Raw genomic sequence first — 22,724 nt, 5'->3', positions numbered from 1 at the left:
GGGACAGCTGGAAGGGCTGCCTTACTCTCCCTTAACTTCTTAGTGCGCTTTTGTTGTTTTTTTTGCTGCAATTCAAACTCTCTAAGAATGGTCCCCCAGTATGAGCCTCCACTGCAAAGCTGATCTCAAGGTCTGCCCTGAATTTTTGAATTTTGAATTTTGGTTAATACAGTCAGGTATTTCTTTTTAAAGTTAGGCTGTGATTAGAAGTTATGCATGGACAAGTAGAACAAAAATACCAGATGTCCAAAACCACACAGACAACTCAGATTATGCATTTTATACTCAATACAGAGTATTATTTTGCATGTATAAGTAACCAGGTTAAACTGCTCACTTTACTCCCTCTTTCATGCACAGGTGCAGAGGCAACAAACAAGGAAAGAACTTCTGCCAAACTTAGGCTGAAAAAGTTAGAAAAAACTCTGGTACATTCTTATTTTTTGACACCACACTTATAAATTAAGCATTTCTGCAATGCGCTCACAGAGGCAAAAGCAAGCATTCATGTGATGAGGAAAATGATGCTTTGACAAAAGGACAGACAAATGCACACAGTACTGAGAAATTTCCTCACCTACCTGCTCTGCAGCCTTTCTTCAAACAGCTGTTTTTCTTTAGGTATAAAAGGGGCTAATGTTTCCTCTCTTGCATAAGGAGAAATTCAAGTTCTTAGGAGAAATCACAGAGACAACATAGACAGAAACATGTACAGCTGAAAGGTTACAAGGAAATAGTTTTAAACATAATCACTGAGGTTTTGGTTGTGTAGGAATCAATACTGTTTCTTCATTCTTAAAAATTTGTAGAAATCTGTTTTCCTGAAGACTTCATTGGCATGTTATATTTCTAAAGTTGAAATCATTACAAAAGATCAGTACTGACCACTATCGACAGTAAATGTTAGAACAACTGATGATATTCTGCAGTCACTTGACATGTATCAATACGATACATGCCAACTGGATTTAACTCCATTGACCACAACTCTTTGGGCCCAGGCATCCAGTGTTTCACCTAGCAGAGTGTACACCCATCCAAACCGTGGGAAGCCAGCTTCTCCACAAGGATGCTGTGGGGGACAGTGTCAAAGGCTTTACTGAAATCCAGGTAGACAACATCAACAGCTTTACCTTCATCCACTAAGCAGGTCACCTTGTCATAGAACGAGATCAGCTTTGTCAAACTCGTGCTGACGGCGCCTGATCCCCTGGCTGTCCTTTAAGTGGTCCATGATGGCTCCCATGATTATTTGTTCCAAAACCTTCCCAGACACCAAGGTGAGACTGATAGGTCTGCAGCTATCAGGATCATCTTTCTGCCAGTCTCCAGGGACATTTCCGTTTAGCCAGGACTGCCAAAGGATGATGGAGAGTGGCTTGGCAATGTAAGAGATTATTCTTTTACATCATTGTCTCAAAGCTTGCTGAGGACACTGATGAACAAGTTCAGGCAAGTCCTGGGCAGGGGTTGAGAAATCCTTTGTCTGGAGAACTTTGATGGACAAGTCCTGGGCAAGGGTTATGAAATCCTTTGTCTGGGGGACACAGATGGACAAGGCCAGGGGCAACGACAGAGAGAGAAGCTGCAGCTTAATGCAACCACACCCATCAACTCCCTTGGCACTCTAGAGTTCAATCCATCTGGCCCCATGGATTTGTGATTGTCCAGATTTCGGAGCAGGTCCAAAAATTTATACAACATCTTTTTCTCTAAATTCAAGAGTCATGGATTTGACAGATGGATTGTTTGGAGCATAAGAAATGGGCTGAAGTGTCACACTGCTTGAGTTGGTATCAATGATAAAATATCCAAGTAGAGACCATGGATGGATGCTGTTTTTCATGTGTCTGTATTGGTACTGATATTATTAACATCTTTGCTGGTGACATAGGCAGTGGGATTAACAGCACCCTCAGAGAGTTTGTGGATGAGACCAACCAATGTGGTGCATTCAGCATGCTAGAGGGAAGGGATGCTCTTAAATGGCTTGAGAGGTGGCTCCCTATTCACATTTTATGAAGCTCAACTAAGTCAAGTGCACCTGGGTCAGGGTAATCTCAAAAAGACTGACCTTGATTGAGAGAAGCCCTGCAGAGAAGTACTTCAGTTTATTGATGGATGAGAAATTCAGCAAGAGCTGACAATGTATGCCTGCAGCCCAGAAAGCCAAGCATGTCCTGAGCTGCTTCAAAAGAAGTGTAACAGGTTAAAGGATGTGATTCTCCCCTACTCTTCTCCCCAGCAAGTTCAGTTCTGGGTCCCCTAACATAAGAAGGATACAGACCAGTTAAAGGGGGACTATGAAAATGATCAGCGGGTTGGAACACCTGTCCCATGAAGACAGACTGAGAGAGCTGGGCTAGCCTAGAGGAGAGAAGGCTCTGGGTAGACCTTACAGAGTCTTCCCTGTACTTGAAGGGGGCCTACATGAAAGATGGAGAGAAATTTAGCAGATAATAATAAAGAGTAATGATTTTAAACTAAAAGAGGAGAAATTTAGTTCAGATATAAGGAAGACATTCTTTAGTCAAAGGATGGTAAGGCAATAGAACAGGCTGCCCAGAGAAGCTGTGGATGCTCTATCCGGGGAAATATCAAGGGCCAGGTTGGACAGGGCTTAGGGCAATCTGATGTAGGGGGTGGGAACCCTTGTTTATGGCAGTGAGGTTGGAACTAGATAGTTATTGAGGACCCCTTCCAGTCCGAACTGTTCTATGATTCTAAGAAAACACCATCTAGCTTCATTTTTACTTTCAATTCACTTTGTTTCTTTGCTGGGAATAGGGTTTTGTGTTGCAAGTACATGTGTTTGATTTTGTTAGATTTTACTTTTTTTTTCTGGTTCAGGTTCTTTTCTACCTGTCTTCTTTTTCTCAGTTGGCAGGAGAGTACTGGTTTCTCATGGATAAATGGTTTTTCATTCACTTTTGTTGACTGCCCTTTTTGCATGATAACACAGAAGAGGATATTCAGCCTACAGGCCTGCACATGTGAGTGACTACACTGAAACTGCTGTGCACGATAATCAGTAGTTGCCTTCAGGCTAATGAGTCCCTCAAAATATTTAGCTGGTTTTGACTCCATAATTGAATGTGAGGATCAGTGGTAGAATCACACCACTCTATCCATACATTAAATGACCTCATTTACACTGAATAGCAGGAGCTCAGACAAGTCTGGGAAGGTCTGGGCACCATCTGACAGCCTGTTTTGATGTTTAAACCTTGTCTGTACAAGTTCTTGCTGGTTAATGTCTCTCATATCACATGTAGTACAGGCCACAGACATAAAAATGAAGTAAGGCTTTTCTTTTCACACTGCAATTTGATGCTATATACTACATTGTTCCCCAGGGTGAGGTTTTGAAGGGAAGTGGCTGTTAAAAAAAATGACTGCTTTTGGTCTGGCAAACAGCACTCTTGAGAAAACACTAAAATCATATAACAAATAGACAAACCATATACACATCAAAGAAATAATGGTCTCAATTTATGATAAAGAACTATCAGGGACCTTGGTGGTTTAACAAAGATGAATAAATGATGTTCTTCCCTGAGCAGACCCAGATAGAGGGTAAGGTAAGCAAGCAATACCTTGTTCCTGTCCTTCTAGATCTAAACTTCTTTCAGAGCCTTGATCCTACTGAAATAACACCAAGACTGTCCAGAATAGAAGAGTTTTTTAATCTTGACCCATGCCTGGATGTTTTGAAGGGATTTTCTAGTTAATGTTTGTTCTAAGAAAATATTTGTGTTTGTTTTTGTTTCTATTTTTTAGGGATAATCTAGCAACAAGTACTGATCTCTATGGTTTTCTGGTCCAAATGAGATACATGACCATCCATATATATTTTCATTCACAGAAACTGTGTGGAACTGCTTCTTGCTTTTAATTATCTAACAGCTCCCTGTGCCTTCAGTTGTTATCACTGGCATTAAATCTAAGCATGTTCAGTAATTATGAGCTATGAAAATCACAGAAGCACAGGGAGTAGGAGAGAAGTTTCTCACAGAGATCTAATGATCACAATGTAAATCTGTCTCCTGCTGAGATATAAATTCAAACCCAAGTGCAGCCAATCCTGGAGGGCATTTGGATTCCAAGCCATTGTTACTAATCTTATTTTGTTTCCTCTTTTCTGAACTGCCAAGTGAAGGAAGGAATAATGCAGTTTTTCAGTTTGACTTCATGTACAAAGTTATGTATGGATACTGACACATGAGAAAAAATTAGAAATAACTCAGTACTTACAGCATGAGTATAAAGGGAAAGAGTTGAAGTAGGGGCTGAGATGTGTGTAAGAGATTTTATTAGTCTGAGTTATTGAGAGAGAATAGAATAGATTAAATGTTGAAGGCAAGCCGGAGAAACATAGTGAGAGTGATATGAAATTAAGAAATGTGTTCTACGAGGAAAGATTGGGGGGAAAATGTTATTTCATTTAGAAAACAGGTATGTGATAATAGTTGTCTGATACTTAAGATTTTTGTTATAGGACTCTGGTGACCTACTGCTCTGTCGTAACCATGTGGGAAGGGAAGAAATAAGTTTGAATTGTTCTAGCAGAAATTTATAAGAGAAGTTAGTTACAATTTTTTTTCAATATCTGTATGGTAGAATATGAAAATGAGCTAATAAGTTTAGCAGAGACATCTAGGCTTATCTGGAAGCACAGTAGATATAATATGCTCTTAGGTAACTACTTTAGAATGAGATGAATCATATCTTCATGCCTGGGGAGCACGCTTTTCTCTCTATGATCTCTGAAGAAAAACTGGAATGACTAACACCAGTGTAGTCACCCTTACTCAGTTAAATGAATCCCCATACCAGATGTCTGACATGGCCTGATAAACTCAGAGCACAGGGCCAACTTGGCACTCTGACAAAATATAAGGATGTTATTTTCTTTCTGAAGCTTTATTAGGATAGTAAATTTTCCCTGTCAAACAGCAGCCCTGAGAACAAACTCATTCCCAGCACTGTGGCAATCAAGATCTTAGAATCTCTATCATCTCAGTTCATGTACCATCCATATAACCCGCAGAAGGATGGGGGAATCTCTAATTGCCTTTCACCTGTTTTAAAAATCACCATTGAGCATTTTTAAAGAGAAACATCAGTAGCGGACACCCTAGATATGATTTATCCTGCTTTCTGTGCTTGTGCTCCAATTAAGCTTATCAATGGCAATCCTACTTTTCTGAGTCATAAAGTCACTAAGCAGAACTGATGGAAAAGACAACAGTACTGAGTTGCTATAACACAGAAAGGTCACTGATAGTAAGATTTTTAAACTAGAGTAGAAAATTATCTCAAAGGTATGAGAGGAACATCAACGGATTGTTTAAAAATGGATAAGGAGCATGTCTATACCATTCCCAAGAGAACCTTTAGGGCCTAGACCAGAGATAATCTAATAAATCCTTTGAACATTAGTATCTTCAAGTTTCAGACTATGCTGACACAAATGATATTTATCTTACCAATCAGAAAAATACACTTTGCAAACAGTGTTATTCATCTGAGTAAGACTCCTGGAAGTAGCTATCACATCTATTTTCAAGAGGATGTTACAATCTATTCAGTAATTAGTGTGAAGAATTCTCTTTGTTTGAGTTGCTGTGATAGTTACACGTTGAATACTTAGAGGTCCTAGAAAGTAAAGTCTTCACATCTGTAAGCCTTTTGTTTAAAGCAGTTTCTCTCCTATTAAAAAAAAGCAGTTTCTCTCCTATTAAAAGCAATTTTCCAAACTGAGTTTCAAGAGACACCTTTATTTTATTCAGTTTTTCAGAGCTCCAATTGGAAACTGGATTATTACTGTCCTGTGTCCTTCCAGGATGCAGCAAAGTACTTGACAGCCTGCAATCTAAATCAGTGCAAGTCAAGGTGGGCTCTGACCAGAGTGCGGGAAACTCAGGTTAACAATCTGGTTCCTCTCCTCACTCTTTTCACTGCTCATTCCCGAGAGACAACTCCTTCCACAGACAACAATGGTTGCAGCTTCATCCCAAGCCAGTTTTGAAGATTCTTATAAAGGCAGGTGTTCTGAGAGCAAGCGATAGCAATGAGTGGTTACAGGGCTGCTGAAGGTTATAACCTTCTAATGCTGCTCAGTCAAAGCCAGAAAAATACAGTTAATTCAGTGCATCTTAATGTGCACTTACTGACTGAGGAAGTGGAACTGAACAGAAACATGGAAAGTACGTCAGAAACCTTGTTTTCCTTGCTGCAGTGCATACACTACACCTGCACATTGCCAAGACCTGCCTTCTGATGACCAGTTGCTCTAGGAAAAGCTCTCCCTAGACACAGGGAAGTTTTGAATGAACAAAGGTATTGGGATGAGGTAGACCGGAGAAAGTGCTGCTGGTCAATGTGGCCTTTTCTCAGAGACAGTGCCTGATGCAGCTCACCCTGAGTTAGGGGACTAAGGGTAAACATGGGCTGTCTGTAAATGAAGCCAAGACACAAGAATGTAACAAGCAGGATGTGCAATAGATAAGGGTTAACCATGTATAGGAATGTGAGTAAAGAGAGGACAAGATAAGGGTTAACTATTGTATAGAAGCGCAGGTAAGCAGAATGTGAAGCCAGATAAGAAAAGAACATCTTGAAACTCTATTGTAAACTTGAAGAAAACATCACACAAGGAACAGGTCAGGATCGGATTACTTCGGTTGAAGACAATGAGCCTTCATCCCATGACCACCAGAAGGAGACCCCCACTGCCCATGGGGCACATACAAGATGGAGGGACCGTGTGCTGATGGGTTCTCTGAAATGTAATGAATATGTATATGAATTCCAGGACAAACACTGATTATGTATTAGTTCGGCCTATATCTGTACCAAGCTTTTGTCCAGTGTGCAAGTTCAGAGGAGCTATCCCCCTTGCACCTTGGAGCCAAATGCTGAATAAAAACATACCTGCTTTATAACTAACTCTGGGTTATAGAGTTTGATTCCGTAAATCAACCCGATGCACGATCATGTGCTTTTCTGGATGCTATCTATTTGGACAGTATCAGTAGGTGGTATTTCTGACCATTCACACTAAGACCATCTTCCACTCAGAATCTCACTTAATTCTTCCATATTCTTAAATATTTGGGCTATTGAGCAGCAATGGATCAACTGTCCAAACTCCTGCCAGCTTTGGGAGATACTGAGATACATTATTTAGAACTGAACTGTTATAAGAAACAAGAAGTAATATTGTTTTCAATTGTTGTTGTTTTATTTTTTTTCTCAGAAATACTCCCATATTCTCATGAAATTTTCTGGACTGGTGGCTTGAAAAAACAGTCCTGCCTTGATACTCAGAGACCTCAGTGGAGTATGCTTGCATCCTAAAATGAGTATGAGCTAAAGTGGTTTGATGGCTTTAAGCCAGTTTGATCAGCAGCCTCCTTCTTGAAAAAGGAACCCACAAAGTATACTGAGAAGGTAGATAAGAAAACATCAGTCCCACATAGCGTATTTCACTTACCCTGGATCCTGCTCAGAAGCATTAAGACATTCTGACTTCTCAGATGCAAAGTCATTCTGCTTTTAGCCACTTCAACATCACAAATGACTGTACGCTTTCAGGAAAACTCCTAAGGAGTATAAGATGCTGTTACTATGCATAAAGGTGTACAAACAGGCAGACCTATGGAAATATTAAACACATTGGGCCCAAGTCAAAACTCATAAAAAGGTTTTATAGAGGTAAAAAGCTTTGGTTCTGACTCACACACGATTGCCAGATAAGAACTTCAGTGTTTGTATTCAGAGTACAAACACTTGAGTGAAGTGGCAGCAAATGCAGTAATGACAACAAGGAAAAAAAGGTCATAAAGAAAAGAGTAGCGGCAATTTTTACTACAGTTTACTCCTACTAATCACTGAAGCCCATGGCTAAATTTTGCATTTGCACTCCTTTGTCTTTACTTTGAATTTGTAACCACTTTTCTGTTTTCTTTCTCAGATGTGCTAATTTTACATTCATATGCATTCTTTCTCCACTCATTAGCAGGATTTTAACAACAATTCTTTGATACTGAAAAATGCAAATGTGTTTTTAAAACCTTATCAGAGTTCTGTTTCCACACCATCATTCTTATTTCATTTGTCCTAAAAAGTTACTTGAGTAACTTCAAAAAACATAAAAATATCAAAATGTAAAGCTTCTAAGACCTTCCTCATCCTGAGATATTTCACAAAATATTCATGAAATAAGATTAATGCAAGTTAAAATTAGGTAAATATAATTGTAATGCTTTTGCAACAGGAGAAATAGAATAAATGTATACAGAAATACAAACAGAACAATATTTGGAGTAAAGTAAATATTGCACTAGTATTGTACAAAGGTAAGTTTCTCTCACTCCAAGCACAACTGAATAGAAAAGTTGGCAAAGTCCCAACCATATATTTACACGCTAAACAATATTCTCTACATTTTCCTTGAATGGGGTACTTTTATTAAAGCTGGAAAAGACTTGGCATGAAAATGGTAGATGCTAATCCCTGAAAAACTCTCAGGAAGAACAGACTCAAAAAAGCAGCAGCAAACTGAGAAAAAATTCACCATAAACAGACATTCTTTAGATTTCTAACTGAAACTGAGTGAAGGAATAGAATAGCATAGAACAAGATAGGATACACTGCATAACATAGAATAGGATAGAATACAGCACAATACGGTATTCAGTTGAAATTTACCAACAATGATCATCTAACCTGATTGCCTGATCACTTTAGGCCTAACCAAAAGATAAAGCATATTAACATGGGCTTTATCTAAATACCTCTTGAAAGCTGACAGGTATCAACACATCAACACTTCGCTGTTCCAGTGTCTGACCATCCTTGTGGTAATGAAATTTTTCCTCATGTCCAGTCTGAACATCCCTAGTGCAGCTTTGTGGTGTTCCAATGCATCCTGTCAAGGATTCCCAAGGAGAAGAAATCAGCAACTCCCTCTTGACTTCCCCTTCTCAAAGAGCTGCAGAGAGCTGTGAAATTGCCACTTGGACACTTCTTCAAACCAAGTGTCCTCAGCCTCTCCTTATTGGACATGCCTCTTAGCCCTTTTACCAGTTTTGCTGCCCTTCTCTAGAGGCATTCAAGTATCTTAAGATCCTTTTTATACTGTGAAGCCCAGAATTGCACACAATATTCAAGGTGAGATTACACCAATGATAAATAAAATGGGTCGCCTCCTTTAACTGTCTGTACTATGTTTAATGCATTCCAAAATATGGCTTGCCTCTTGGCTACCAGGACATACTGTTGGCCTATGCTTGAGTCTGCAGTTTCCAGCATCCCCAAGTCCCCTTCTGCTGAGCTGCTCTCTAATCTGTGTCTGTGTCCACAATTATTCCGTCCCAGATGCAGCACCTTGAATTCTCCTTTCTTGCACTTCAATACCTTACTTATTGCACAATGATCCAGTGTGCCTAGATCCCCCTGCAAGGCGTATTGTCCCTTCAGAGAGTCAACAGCTGTACCAACGGTGACCATCTGCCAGTCAGATGTAGCCCCATTCCCTTCAATTCTTGGAGCTCTGCCGTTCATCCAGCATAGCACAGCATAGACCTGTTCATTTCATAGTCGGACAGTTTGTCCAGAAGAATTCTGTGAAGGACAATACCAAAGACCTTACTAATAACGAGGAGGAAGTATATCCTCTTCCTTCCCTTCATCCATTGAGTGGGTGACTTTATTGTAGCAAGAGATAAAATTAGTATGGCAGATTACCACTGTCACTCAGTGCAATGTTATGTGGCACTTAGAGATATTGTTCAGGGCAATATTGGTGGTAGGTGGATGGTTGGTCTAGACCACCTTAGTGGTATTTTCTAACCTTGATAATTCTATGACTCTGTGACTTTCCCTTACTGAACCCATACTTACTATGCCTGATAATGGCTGTGCTCTTTAAATGCCTTTCATTATCTCCCAGGATAATCTTCTCAATATCTTTCTCTGGGACTGAGGTTTGATAACAGGTCTGTAGTTTTCTGGGCCTTCTGTCAGGTACTTTCTGTAGCTGAATATAATGCCAGCTTCCAGTCAGCAGGGCCCTACTCAGACTCACAAGACCTTTGGTAAACTACTGAGAATGGTCCAGTCAGTCACAACATCTATTAACTCTCTCAGTACTCTGGGGTAAATCCCATCAGATCCCATGAATTTATAGACATTCAGCTGATATAACTGTTTCCTTAGAATTCCAGTGACCACAAATGAAAAGCCCTTGCTACTTTAGTCATGGTCCTCAAAGGACAAGGCAGTCCAAGATCTATTCCCTACTAAAAATTCTTTACACTATCTGAACAGTAGCAGGTAGATCATTCCTAGAAATCTTTCCTGAGATGTCCTAGGACTGCTAGGTATGATATGCCAGAAGTGCGAAGTGACATAAGATAAGAAGTACTCAAGCTAGCTCCATTCCCGTTTGTTTATTTTTCTAATATGCATATTAAATTTGGGGGAAAGGATGGGTTTGATTCATATGTGTGAATGGGGAGTTTTGCCCCATATTTCCAAAGAAAAACAATTAAAAACTATCCTTCTTATTGCTTCTGGAGCAACCAAGTGCTGGGAGTTGGTGTAAATCAAAGATCAACATTCACTACATGCATATTTTACTGTCCTGTATGTAGCTTGCTAAGAATGCCTCTGTAAATCTCTCCCTTTTCTGCCTTCCAGCAACAGTATGATGAACATGAGAAACAGAAATTGATAGAGACTGCAAGCGGCAATACAGCTGCATAGTGAAATGATAACTTATATTACTGTTCTTTTGTGAAATAATAAGATTTGGAGCCCCCCAAGTCTCATAAAGCTAAACAATGAAAATAGCTCAGAGAAAGAATAAATCTTCTTATAATGGTCAGAAAAATTTTTATAAGGTGTAAGAAGGAAGCAGGACCAGGCTGCACAGCCAGAATCTCTTCTGCAGGATGGAGGAAGAAGAATGGGAAATGGCATCTGTTGCAAGACTTATGACAAATTAATGTTGTCATGGAAGAAATGGGACCATTGCAGTTTGGACTATCATCCCCTACAATTATACCAAAAGACTGGTGTTTGAGTGTTATTGATTTAAGGGACTGCTTCTTCACCATTCCACTGGTTTAGGCAAAGTTTGATGCTGGAAGCACAAATTGCCATTAAGGAGGTTGCCGCAGCAATGTTGGGATGACAGGTTCAGGGATATGATCCAGCTCTCCCCTTTCAGTTGTTAATTATGAATCTGGAATTTCAGCCATACGCACACCCATTTCAATGGGATGCAAAATTGAAAGACCCACATCTGATGTTGGAATGGATCTTTCTACCTCATCAATTTTCAAAAACTATCACTAGGGGGGTTGAAATGATCGCCACCCTCATCATCAGGGGACAGCAAAGACTACTGTCATTGAGTGGGTTGGAGCCTTCAGTGCTTGTTTTGCAAGTATCAGTAAATATGTTACAGTGGTTGTTTCAAAGTTCGTTGCTTTTCCAGGTGGCCGTGGAAGGCTTCCCTGGAGCAATATCAGTGCATCCACCAGGGCACAGATTATTAACTGTACAGTGGGTGTCTGATATTTGTATTGTAGAGGGATCTCCACAGATAGTGGAGTTAGCTGTGGTGATGCAGATATTTCACAAATGGCCTGACCCTATTAATATTGTTACAGACTCTGCATATGTCACTGGAATAGTCACCAGGATAGAAGTGAAAAAAAAGAGCATTTAGAATAGACATCTCCACGAACCATAAAAACAGATAATGGCCTGAGTTATGTCTCGACACAGGTCTGGGGCATTAAACATCTTCACTCACCCACAGCAATTATCAAACACACCCAGACACACTGAAGGCCATGCTGCTAAACCAAAAAAAAAAGGGGGGGAATGGGTGGTGTATCCCCAACCAAGAAACTGGCCAAAGCAGCGTATGTATTAAAATTTTTGAACCAGTGGCAAGATGAGATTGGACTACCCATAGCTCCACATTTTGCTTCCATGAATGATGAAAGAGTGAGTGATCCAGGGAAAACACTTGTGACGGTTAAAAACTTGGGTTCTGGACAATGGGAAGGTCCATTTCCGTTAATAACTTTGGGAAGAGGTTATGCTTTTGTTTCCACTGGTGCTGGACCATGATGGGTTCCAGTCAGAATCATAAAGTCCTGCTTGACTATACCATCAGCATCTGCTCCTGCTTTTTCAGATCCATAACAATCTTCTGGTATCTTCCCAACCGAAGCCTATGGAGGCAACTGGTCTGTGGACACTGCAGCCAATCTCTCAGTGCCAAGCAATGCAACAACAACCTCAGAAAATTTTTGATATGTGGGAAAAAAACTCATGGGTTTAGTTTAATGGGTGGTTCGGGACCACAAATCTGAAAGATGGATTAATGTGTTTTTTGCACATTTGCTGGCATATATTCTTTATATTAATAAGGCAATCAACCAAATGCTTGTTGTTCAAACTAATAAGGAAGGGGAGGATGTGGGACAAAGAAAGACATTATGAACAAAAGACCTTGCAAATCAGTAAACAAGCTTGGTAGCTACTTGGGCCAGACATAAACACACACAAGGTGCCTTGTTCCTACATGTGACCAAGGGATTGTTGTGCGGGTATAAAAGGTTGTAAGCATGTACAGTAAACATCTTCGCTCTGCACCGGCAATGAAGCCCGTACCTCTCCTGCCACAGACTACCTTGTGAAGGCTGTCTCTGATTCTTTGACTGAAGAAAGCTGCTTATTTATTCTTTAGGAGATTTCACGATCTAGTAATACTTCTGGATGCAAGTATGCTTTTAGATATTTGTGTGTCAACAAAGATCAAGGTAAGTGTTTTTTAATTCATATCCGACTGGGAGAACGGTCCATGTTCTACATGACCCACTATCAAGGTTTCCGGGCCAGTTCATCCCAGTTTCATGACTAATTGAGGTGAAGGGACCCACAGACCCACGCCCCCCTGGAAGAGGAGAAAGGGCAAAAGGTACAAGCTAGGTAGACGAGCCTAAAAACAAAATAGAGTCAACAAGCTAAGGGAGAAAACTAATTTGCTAAATATGATACCAGAATGCAAGGTAACACAATATGATACAATATAACTGAAATTGAAGCTAATAAATCAAATAAATAGAGACAGAGTGTCCAAAACCAAGGCCTTACTCTAATGCTGAAGGCAGGAAGGCTAGGGAGCACACACCGCAGGGATGCACAGTAAGAGAAAGGACATTCTCAGGACTCACAAGCAGTTTCATCTTTCCCTCTACATGGAAAATGGAAATGGAATAGTGAAAATATTCTGGGGTACGTAATTTTTCTTCCCTTCTGAGAACCAGGCACCCAGAAATATCGATAATCAATGGAACCAGAGTTTCTTTCACTCCCACTACATGATGTCATTATGGGGAATACCGATAACAAAAATCACAAAACTATGACACACATGTCTCAGTTTGAGACTGGATTGCTGCTCTGCACCCGGGATTAACGTTACCTAGGAAACCGCAGTTCATTTACGACGGCAAATCTCTTTTTTCTTCATGTAATGAATGCATTGATCTATTGTGGGTTGGGTATAAAAACAGCAAAACAGATTTCACTTGTTCATTTGAAGAGCAGCTAATCCGTTACAGACAGATTGCGAATCCTTGAATGTGTGTTACGGTTTGGATCCAAAATCTGTTGTGGATTCAATACAGTGGAGTCCTGTTAACTGAGATGTTAAACACTGATCTGTGTTACAGACTACAATTGCTTCAGAAAGCATATTCCCTCAGACTGATTATAGCAACTGAGCAAACCATTCACAGAAGAACAGAGCTTTATTATATGAAAGAATCTCATCCAGTTACCTCTTCTTCCTGTACCTGCCTTTAACAGTAGGTTTGTGTTTAGCACTATAGCTCTCGGGCTTTTCCAACAAGCAATCCCCTTTAAGGTGAATCCTCCTGCAAGGAGCCCACCCCAACTCTCAGCCTCTCTGTCAACTGGTTGTCAGAAAAACCCTGTTCTGAAGCCCTGTAAAAATATATTGGGCCAGTAATAATTTGACAGAGATGACACATAGCTAGCCAAAGTTTTTGCTGAAAATTCCCCCAATACAAAGAAATTTGGTTGTAAAAACATTCACAAACGTTACTTGCTAGGGCCAACAATATCCAGGTATCCAGAGTACTCCTGGAAGTTCCTGGTTCTGCTTTCTTGCAACACAGGGAGGGCAGCACATACAGATGCATTGCTGCTATGAAAATCAGCCATACTCATGCAGCTGTATGTCACAGACCTGTCATGTTGCATAACTAAGTTTGCTTTATTCTTCCAAATGTGTGTTATGGTTGACAGCTATATTATAGTCTATTATGAGTCTGTAAGGCACTGGCAACCGTCTTTGTGAGGGTGTGTAGGCATGCACAGACGTTTGAAAGCAAATTGAGAGAACTTTTTTACATTCTTCCTCTCTCTTTGTGTCAGCTGAAGTCAACAGCATTTTACTTAACTCAGCAGTGGTCTTGCACTTATCCACATATGGGGCTGCTCTCAGGTAGCGAGGAAGCTGAAGAGCCAGGATGTAAAACTGCATTGCTGCTGGGATGTTAAAACTTTCCTATCCCTCCACTGTCCTGGGCCATTGCAGTACGTAACTGTGGCCGAAGCACAGCTCGCACTCATCTCATAGCATAGAGTGTGTGAAGTCCAGCCTAGTGGACTAGCCACCACTTGCAGGTGGCAAGTGTTTAAAAGAGGCCTATTACTTTCTGTGAAGCTTTGACATACTAAGGATCTTTAGAAGTGGCATTTAATTTACATGCCCATAACTCACTTTAGGATTTCTTTTAACATTGAATTGTTTAATACAGATACATCACTTTTATTTGCCACTGCATTTTCCAAGGAGAGGAATGAAACTGCAAAAAAGAACATCAGAGCAAAGCAGGTACTCAGAACACAGGTACTCAAGGCAAGGCTCTATTTTATGGAGTATATTGAAATAAAAATCTTTGATCCCTTACTTCCACAGCATGCAAGCTATATGGGTTCAGCATACTAATTAGCACTGCTGTCTAGACACTATATGAAGACCCACTGCCAGCCTTGTAAAGCATTTTGTAAAGCAAATACCTGCAATACTCTTCCGGCATTGTTCTGGACCACTATTGTGCTGAGTCACTAGAGCTGAGTATGCATACTGTAATGCTAGTGAGAGTAACAGTTTGAATCATTTTTACAGTAATCTATAAAAATTGTATAAGGTTAAGAACTGGAGTCAAGCCCTCCGTAGCTAACATGAATTTCTTAATTTTCTTTCATCAAATCTTTACTGTTCTTTTATTAGTTTTCAAGACAGGCACAAGTAGTTGTCACAGCATTAAACACTTACCCAAATGTCTACAAATGAGAAAAACTCATAAAGAACACTTCCAACAGGTGAAAGCCTCAACAAGATTTTCTTGATGAAAAGCCAGACATGAGCCTGCAGTGTGCACTTGCAGACCAAAAGACCAACTGTGTTTCATACTGCTTTTACATAAGAATAGCTTCCAGATGAGGATGCATGACAGAGAAAGGCTGAACAGAACAATGAAAGTGGTAAACAGAAATAGAATAATGTGCAAAAAAGTCAGAAAGATAATTAGGAACAGTAAAATGTTGATCATAAGGTGCCAAATTAATATACAGTTCTTTACAAACATGAGGTTTTGATATAATTTTCTTCCATAATTGGGAGAAAGCCTATCAACAAGGAACACTACCAGAAGCCAAGTGAATCTGAATTTAGACTGCAATTATTGAAACAAAAGTATTTTTTGAAGTGTCAGACTGTTGATGTTTCTATTTTTGTAGACTGAGCTCTTGCCTGAGATAAGAGTATATAAGGAGATACTAAAGTCTGGAGAACAGTACTTTGTGTTTGAAGACAATTTTGAACTGAGTTGGCTGATCCAAAGCTGAAATTGAGTCAGCATAGGTTTAGGCAAATCATATCCAGCAACACAAACACTGCTTAGAAAATAGTGTAAGCTGAGCTGTGTCATTTCAGGTACTTCCTTACAGGTTGCACAAGACAGTCAGGAGAAGTATCAAACTGCAGCCTTCAGCCAAAATAGCACCATTGTATGGTGTGCCTACATCCATTCACCTTGCCTTGTGTCAGCACAGATGCAAGTGCTTGGCAAGGGCACTGGCATGTCATTCCAGCATGCATACATGCACCACATGGAAATGGAGAAAAGGTGTCCAAGACATCAGCACAGGTAATCCTTCCCTACTTTCAGATACATTTAGGGATTTTCCTCCCCCCACCCCTAGAATGAGTACAGTGAAACATCAGTGCTACTTCTTTTGATCTATCAGGCAAGCTCAGCGTTCTCAGACTTGAAACTAACCAGTTTTTCTTTCTAACTCAAGTAAAAGAACACAGGATTTTTGGGCACACACACACACACAAAACAAGCAAACAAACAAAAAAAACCCAAGAGCTCACAGGGGACCTAACATCCAGGAACAGCTTTCCAGTTGATGACTTCCTGCCTCTGTGAAAGAAATCTGAACAAAATGTCCTCTATCAAATCTTTGTTTAAGGTCCAACTAGTACTTTTCTAGAAGTTTTGAAAAGCTTTTCTATATCCATGAAAGTTTCTTAATCACTTTTTCTTCTTCAGAATTCCTAGTCAAACAATCTCTTGTGCCCAGACAATCTGAATTGTTAAAAACACCCCACTCACCTTTTTCAGTCTGTATTATGCACTTCTTTCTCTGTTGTAGATCTTTGAAATCCAACCCACTCTGTCCTTCCAGAGACCTCACTTCAGACAGAAGCGTATTTTCTTTTGTGTTTTCAAATACTAGCACATCTTCCCTTAAAAGCAACAGAAAAGAACATGGGTTGATGTTCAAGTTCTCACAGTCCCTCTGTCCACAGCTGGACACTTTCCAGTACTTAAAAGTCTCAAGACACATCTTACTTATTTCTGTTCTTAATGTTTCTACTGATGCTAGGTGGCTGTTCTTTCCTCCTGGAGAACTGGGCTTTCCAATAAGCAATTATATTCCTCTGAAGCAAAAGCATTTCTCTATGGGAATCACAGGGAAAAATAAATCAGGAAGAAAAAAAAACAGGTCACAAGCTGTACTCAGAACCTGACAGGGTAGAGAAAAAGCCATTATAAAGGACAGAAAATTGGACATTGGACTAACTTTTTAATGCTATTCTCTTATGAATAAAGATTTTGCTGTGTTTCAGTAGAACAGCATTTTGTAATGTATTTAAAATTAAAGGCCATGAATTGTTCCATAAATCTTGAAGTATCTTAACCATCTTGGAAATTAAAAATCCCCTGAGTATTTGCTAACACAAACAGGGCAAAAGAGATTAAAGAGTATTTGAGAGCACGAAATTAAACTCATTGGAAGACTGTGAAGGGACTTTCTAAAGTACACAAGGATGCTGGACCCAACAGTTACATTTTCTATCTCTGTGTTAGTATTGTGTAACTGCCAGCCATGCTTGCAGGGATCCTTTCTAGTGACTATTTGCTCGACACTGCCCATAGTCTCCACCAGCACTGAGATTGAGCCATTGCCACCAACAATGGCTGCCAAGGACCAAAGGTGGCTTGCCACAAGGTATCTGCCACAGATCTTAGTATCTGGACTAAATGATCTTATTGGTCTTCTCCAACTTCAACGATTCTGCGATTGTTGAGGTAGTACCAGCAGTGACACTGAAGACAGTCAGCTCAGCTCAGATTCTTGCACCAAGGAATTCCCCAGCACCTTTTCTCAGTCCCGCTGAATGGAGTCCACTGAAACTTTCATTTCACTAGTCATAGAATCACTCAGTTTAGTAAAATTTAAGATCATCAAGTCCAACTGTGATCTAACCCTATCTCTATCAACCCTCTGCTACATCATGTCCCTGAGCACCACATCCAAATGGTTTTTAAGCATATCCAGGGATGGTCACTCAACTAGCTCCCTGGGGAGCCTATTCCAATGCTAACAACCCTTGCTGTAAAGAAGCATTTCCTGATACCCAATCTACACTTACCTGCGCACAACTTCAGGCCATTTTGCCTCATCCTGTCACCACTGAGAAGAGACCAACCCCGCTCTTGCTATGTTACCACTGAGGTATTTGAAGAGAGCAATAAGGTCTCCCCTCAGCTTCCTTTTCCCCAGACTAAACAGCGCCAGTTCCCAATACAGGGGCAGGATTACTTCCCTGTTCCTGCTCACCTGATCCAAAACAGGATGCCATTGGTCTTGTTGGCCACCTGGGCACACTGCTGGCTCATATTCAGCTGACAGTCCATCAGAACACTGAAGTCCCTTTCTGTCAGTGAGATTTCCAGCTATTCCTCCCCAAGCCTGTAGGGTTGCCTGGGGTTGTTGTGGCCAAAATGCAGGACCCAACACTTGGCCTATTGAAACTCATACAGTTTACCTTGGCCCATCAATCCAGTCTATCCAGGTCCCTCCGTAGTGCCTTTCTCCACTCTGTCAGATCAGCACTCCCTCCCAACTTGGTGTCACCTGCGAACTTATGAGGGTGCACTCAATCCCCTCGTCAAGACTGTTAATGAAGGAGTTAAGTAGAAACAGCCCCAGTACTGAGCCTTGGGGAACACCACTCATGACTGGACTGGCCACCAACTGGATTTAACTCCATTGACCACAACTCTTTGAGCCCGGCCATCCAGACAGCATTTCACCTAGCAGAGTGTACACCCATCCAAACCGTGGGAAGCCAGCTTCTCCACAAGGATGCTGTGGGGGACAGTGTCAAAGGCTTTACTGAAATCCAGGTAGACCACATCAACAGCTTTACCTTCATCCACTAAGCAGGTCACTTTGTCATAGAATGAAATTATTATAATATAGTATTATCTATAGGTTTGTCAAACAGGATCTACCATTTGTAAACTGATGCTGACTGGGCCTGATCCCCTGGCTGTTCTTTAATTGGTCCACGATGGCTCCCGTGATTACTTGTTCCAAAACCTTCCCAGACACCAAGGTGAGACTGATAGGTCTGCAGCTACCAGGATAATCTTTCTGGCCCTTTTTGAAGATGGGCATCATATCTGCCAGTCTCCAGGGACATTTCCATTTAGCCAGGACTGCCAATGGATGTGGTTGCCAAGCCACTCTCCATCATCCTTCGACTCCCTTAGCACTCTAGGGTGGAATCCACCTGGCCCCATGGATTTGTGAGTGTCCATGTTTCAGAGCATGGATTCCAAAACTCATCATGGATTATGCAGGGCCTGTTCTGTTCCACATCCCTATCTACCAGCACAAGAGGCTGTGTGCCCAGGGACTAATTAGCCTTACTATTAAAGACTAAGGCAAAGACAGCATTCACAGAATCACAGAATTGCCAGGGTTGGAAGGGACCTCAAGGATCATGAATCTCCAACCCCCCTGCCACATGCAGGGCCACCACCATTCCACCTAATGCTAGACCAGACTGCCCAGGGCCCCATCCAATCTGGCTTTGAACACCTCCAGGGACGGGGCATCCACAACCTCCCTGGGCAGCCTGTTCCAGTACCTCACCACTCTCTCCGTAAAGAATTTCCCCCTGACATCCAACCTATATCTCCCTTCCCTCAGCTTAAAACCATTTCCCCTTGTCCTGCTGTCACTCACCCTTTCAAAGAGTTGATTCCCCTCCTCTTTGTAGGCTCCCTTTATGTACTGAAAGGCTGCAATGAGGTCACCCCGCAGCCTTCTTTTCTCCAGGCTGAACAAGCCCAGCTCCCTCAGCCTGTCCTCATAGGGGAGGTGCTCCAGTCCCCTGATCATCTTTGTGGCCCTCCTCTGGACCCTCTCCAACAGCTCCCTGTCTTTCTTGTACTGGGGGCTCCAGACCTGGACGCAGTATTCCAGATGGGGCCTCACAAGAGCAGAGTAGAGGGGAACAATCACCTCTCTGTCCCTGCTGGCCACCCCTCTTCTGATGGAGCCCAGGATCCCATTTGCCTTCCGAGCCACAAGGGCACACTGCTGGCTCATATTAAGTTTTTCGTCTACCAAGACCCCCAGGTCCTTCTCCACAGGGCTGCTCTCAAGGACCTCTCCTTCCAGTCTGTAGGGATGCCTGGGATTCCTCCGGCCCAAGTGCAAAACTCTGCACTTTGCAGTGTTGAACCTCATCAGGTTCACCCGGGCCCACCTTTCTAGCCTCTCGAGGTCCCTCTGAATGGCATCCCGTCCTTCAACTGTGTCAACCACACCACTCAGCTTGGTGTCGTCAGCAAACTTGCTGAGGGTGCACTCAATTCCGTCATCAATGTCATTGATAAAGATGTTAAAGAGCACCGGTCCCAAGACAGATCCCTGGGGGACGCCGCTCGTTACCAGCCTCCACCTGGACATAGAGCCATTGATGATCACCCTCTGTCTGCGGCCTTTCAACCAGTTTCTTATCCATCGAGTGGTCCACCCATCAAATCCACATCCCTCCAGTTTGGAGAGAAGGATGTGGTGGGGGACCATGTCAAAGGCCTTGCTCAAGTCCAGGAGGCCTTGCTCAAGTCCAGGCATTAAGTACCTCAGCCTTATCCTGATCCTTAGCCACCATGTTGCCTTCAGCATCCAACAAGGGATGGAGATCCACCCTAGCCTTGCTCTTACTGAGAATGTATTTATAAAAATATTTATTGTTGTTCTTCACATAATTGGCCAAGTTCAGTTCTAACTGGTCTTTGGCTTTCCTAATTTTCTCCCTGCACAGCTTCACTATGCATTTATAATCCTTATAGGTTGCTTACCCCCTCTTCCAAAGACCATAAACTTTCCTTTTGTTCCTGAGTTCCAGCTAAAGGTCTCTGTTCAGCCAGACCAGCCTCCCCTTGCCCATCAGCTTTTCTTCTGTGACATGGGGATGGTCAGCTCCTGCATCTTTAAAATAACTTCCTTGAAGTATTCCCAGCATTCCTGGGCTACCATGCCCTCCAGAACTGCCTCCCAAGGTACCCACTCAACCATGAGAGCTGGAACATCTCTCCTACGAGGAAAGGTTGAGGGAATTGGGATTGTTTAGCCTGGAGAAGAAAGGGCTCTGAGGAGGCCTCATTGTGGCCTTCCAATACTTGAAGGGGGCATACAAACAGGAAGGGGCACAGCTGCTCACAAGAGTGTATAGCAGTTGGACAAGGGGAAATGGCTTTAAACTGAGACAAGGGAGGTGTAGGTTAGATATTAGGAGGAAGTTTTTCCACACAGAGGGTGGTGATGCACTGGAACAGGTTGACCAAGGAGGTTGTGGATGTCCCATCCCTGGATGCATTCAAGACCGGGCTGGACGTGGCTCTGTGCAGCCTGGTCTAGTGGTTGGCAACCCTGCATACAGCAGAGGATTGAAACTAGACTATCATTGTGGTCTTTTTCAACCTAGCCATTCTATGGTCCAAAAGAGGCCGAAGTCTGCCCTTTGGAAGTCCAAGGTGAAAGTTCTCCTCCTTAAGGTCAACAAGGAGGAAAAAATCTAGTATCTCATGATCACTTTGCCCATATGGCCTCCATGAGAGGCTTCCTTTACATCCCCCACAAGACTTTCTCTGTTAATAAACAGAAGGTCCAGGATTTGGCTCCTTCACCAGCTGCATCAGGAAGTTATCTCCCACAAACTCTAGGAACCTCTGGGATTGTTCTCTATCTGCTGTATTATAAATCCAGCAGATATCTGGGAAGTTGAAGTCCCCCAGTAGAACAAGGGGTAGAGACCTTGAGACCTCACCCAACTGTCTACATAGCATCTTATCTACCTCTACATCCTGGTTAGGTGATCTGTAGCAGACTGCCTCAACAATATTAGCCTTCACTTTTATTCTCAACCCTGTCACATCATTATCTTATCACATCATTATCTTATCACATCATTAATTTCCATTCATACGTACACTCTTAACAGAGGGCTACACCACCAACTTTCCTGCCTTGCCTCTCTCTTTTGAAATGTCAGAATAATCCATCACAGCACTCCAGCTGTAAGTCATGTTTCCGTGATGGTGACTGTATCATAGTTTTCCAACTGCACAATGCCTCAAGCTCCTCCTGTTTGTTACCCACACTGCATGCATTAGTGTAAAAGCACCTGAGCTGGGCCACCTTTGGAGTGGGAGAAGCCCTAATACCCTCTTGGCCATACTCAGATGTTTCCATAGCCACCACCCTCACACCAATCCTACAAAAAGGTGACTCATCCTCCTCCTCCTTCACTAGGTTACAGGACTATTGGATCTTACTAGCACATCCCCTCCTGTAAGCACTGGCACATTACATACAGGCTCTTTGCTAGTGACTCCTTGTCAATTACACCCCCCTACCTCACCCCCCCCCCCCCCACCCTTCATACTTAGTTTAAAGCTCTATCAATGAATCTTCCCAGTTCCCATAGTAAGACCCCCTTCCACCAATGGGATAAGCTATTCCTTATTGGTTTCCAGCAGGCCTGGTCTCATGTAAACTAAATGGAGGTCAAAAAACCCAAACCCCTGCTGGGCACACCAGGCTTGGAGCCAGGTATTAATTCATTGGCCCATCATGTTTAGTCCCTCTTTGTTCCCTATAACTGGAGAGATAGAGGAGAACACAACTTGTGCTCCTGAAGCCTTGACCTGTCACCCCAAGTGTTTCTGTAGTCCTTAGGGACATCCTTCCCATATCATCACTGCCTACCTGAAACAACAGTAAGGGAA

At 42.0% G+C, this 22,724-nt stretch overlaps 1 long non-coding RNA gene across 1 annotated transcript; it reads right to left on the bottom strand.

The window, feature by feature from the left end:
• Nucleotides 1-7,507: 7,507 nt before the first annotated feature.
• LOC149912960 (uncharacterized) lies at nt 7,508-17,057 on the bottom strand. The gene is made up of 4 exons (XR_016461929.1): nt 16,983-17,057; nt 16,743-16,876; nt 8,802-8,935; nt 7,508-7,607 (listed from the first exon to the last, which is right to left on the bottom strand). It is a non-coding gene; the product is annotated as an uncharacterized LOC149912960 (long non-coding RNA).
• Nucleotides 17,058-22,724: the final 5,667 nt, after the last annotated feature.

Source organism: Phasianus colchicus, chromosome Z (assembly GCF_987193195.1).
Source record: "Phasianus colchicus chromosome Z, bPhaCol1.hap1.1, whole genome shotgun sequence".
NCBI lineage: Eukaryota > Metazoa > Chordata > Aves > Galliformes > Phasianidae > Phasianus > Phasianus colchicus.
The sequence above is the reverse complement of the archived record's forward strand: the minus strand, read 5'-3'. Positions and strand labels throughout refer to the sequence as shown.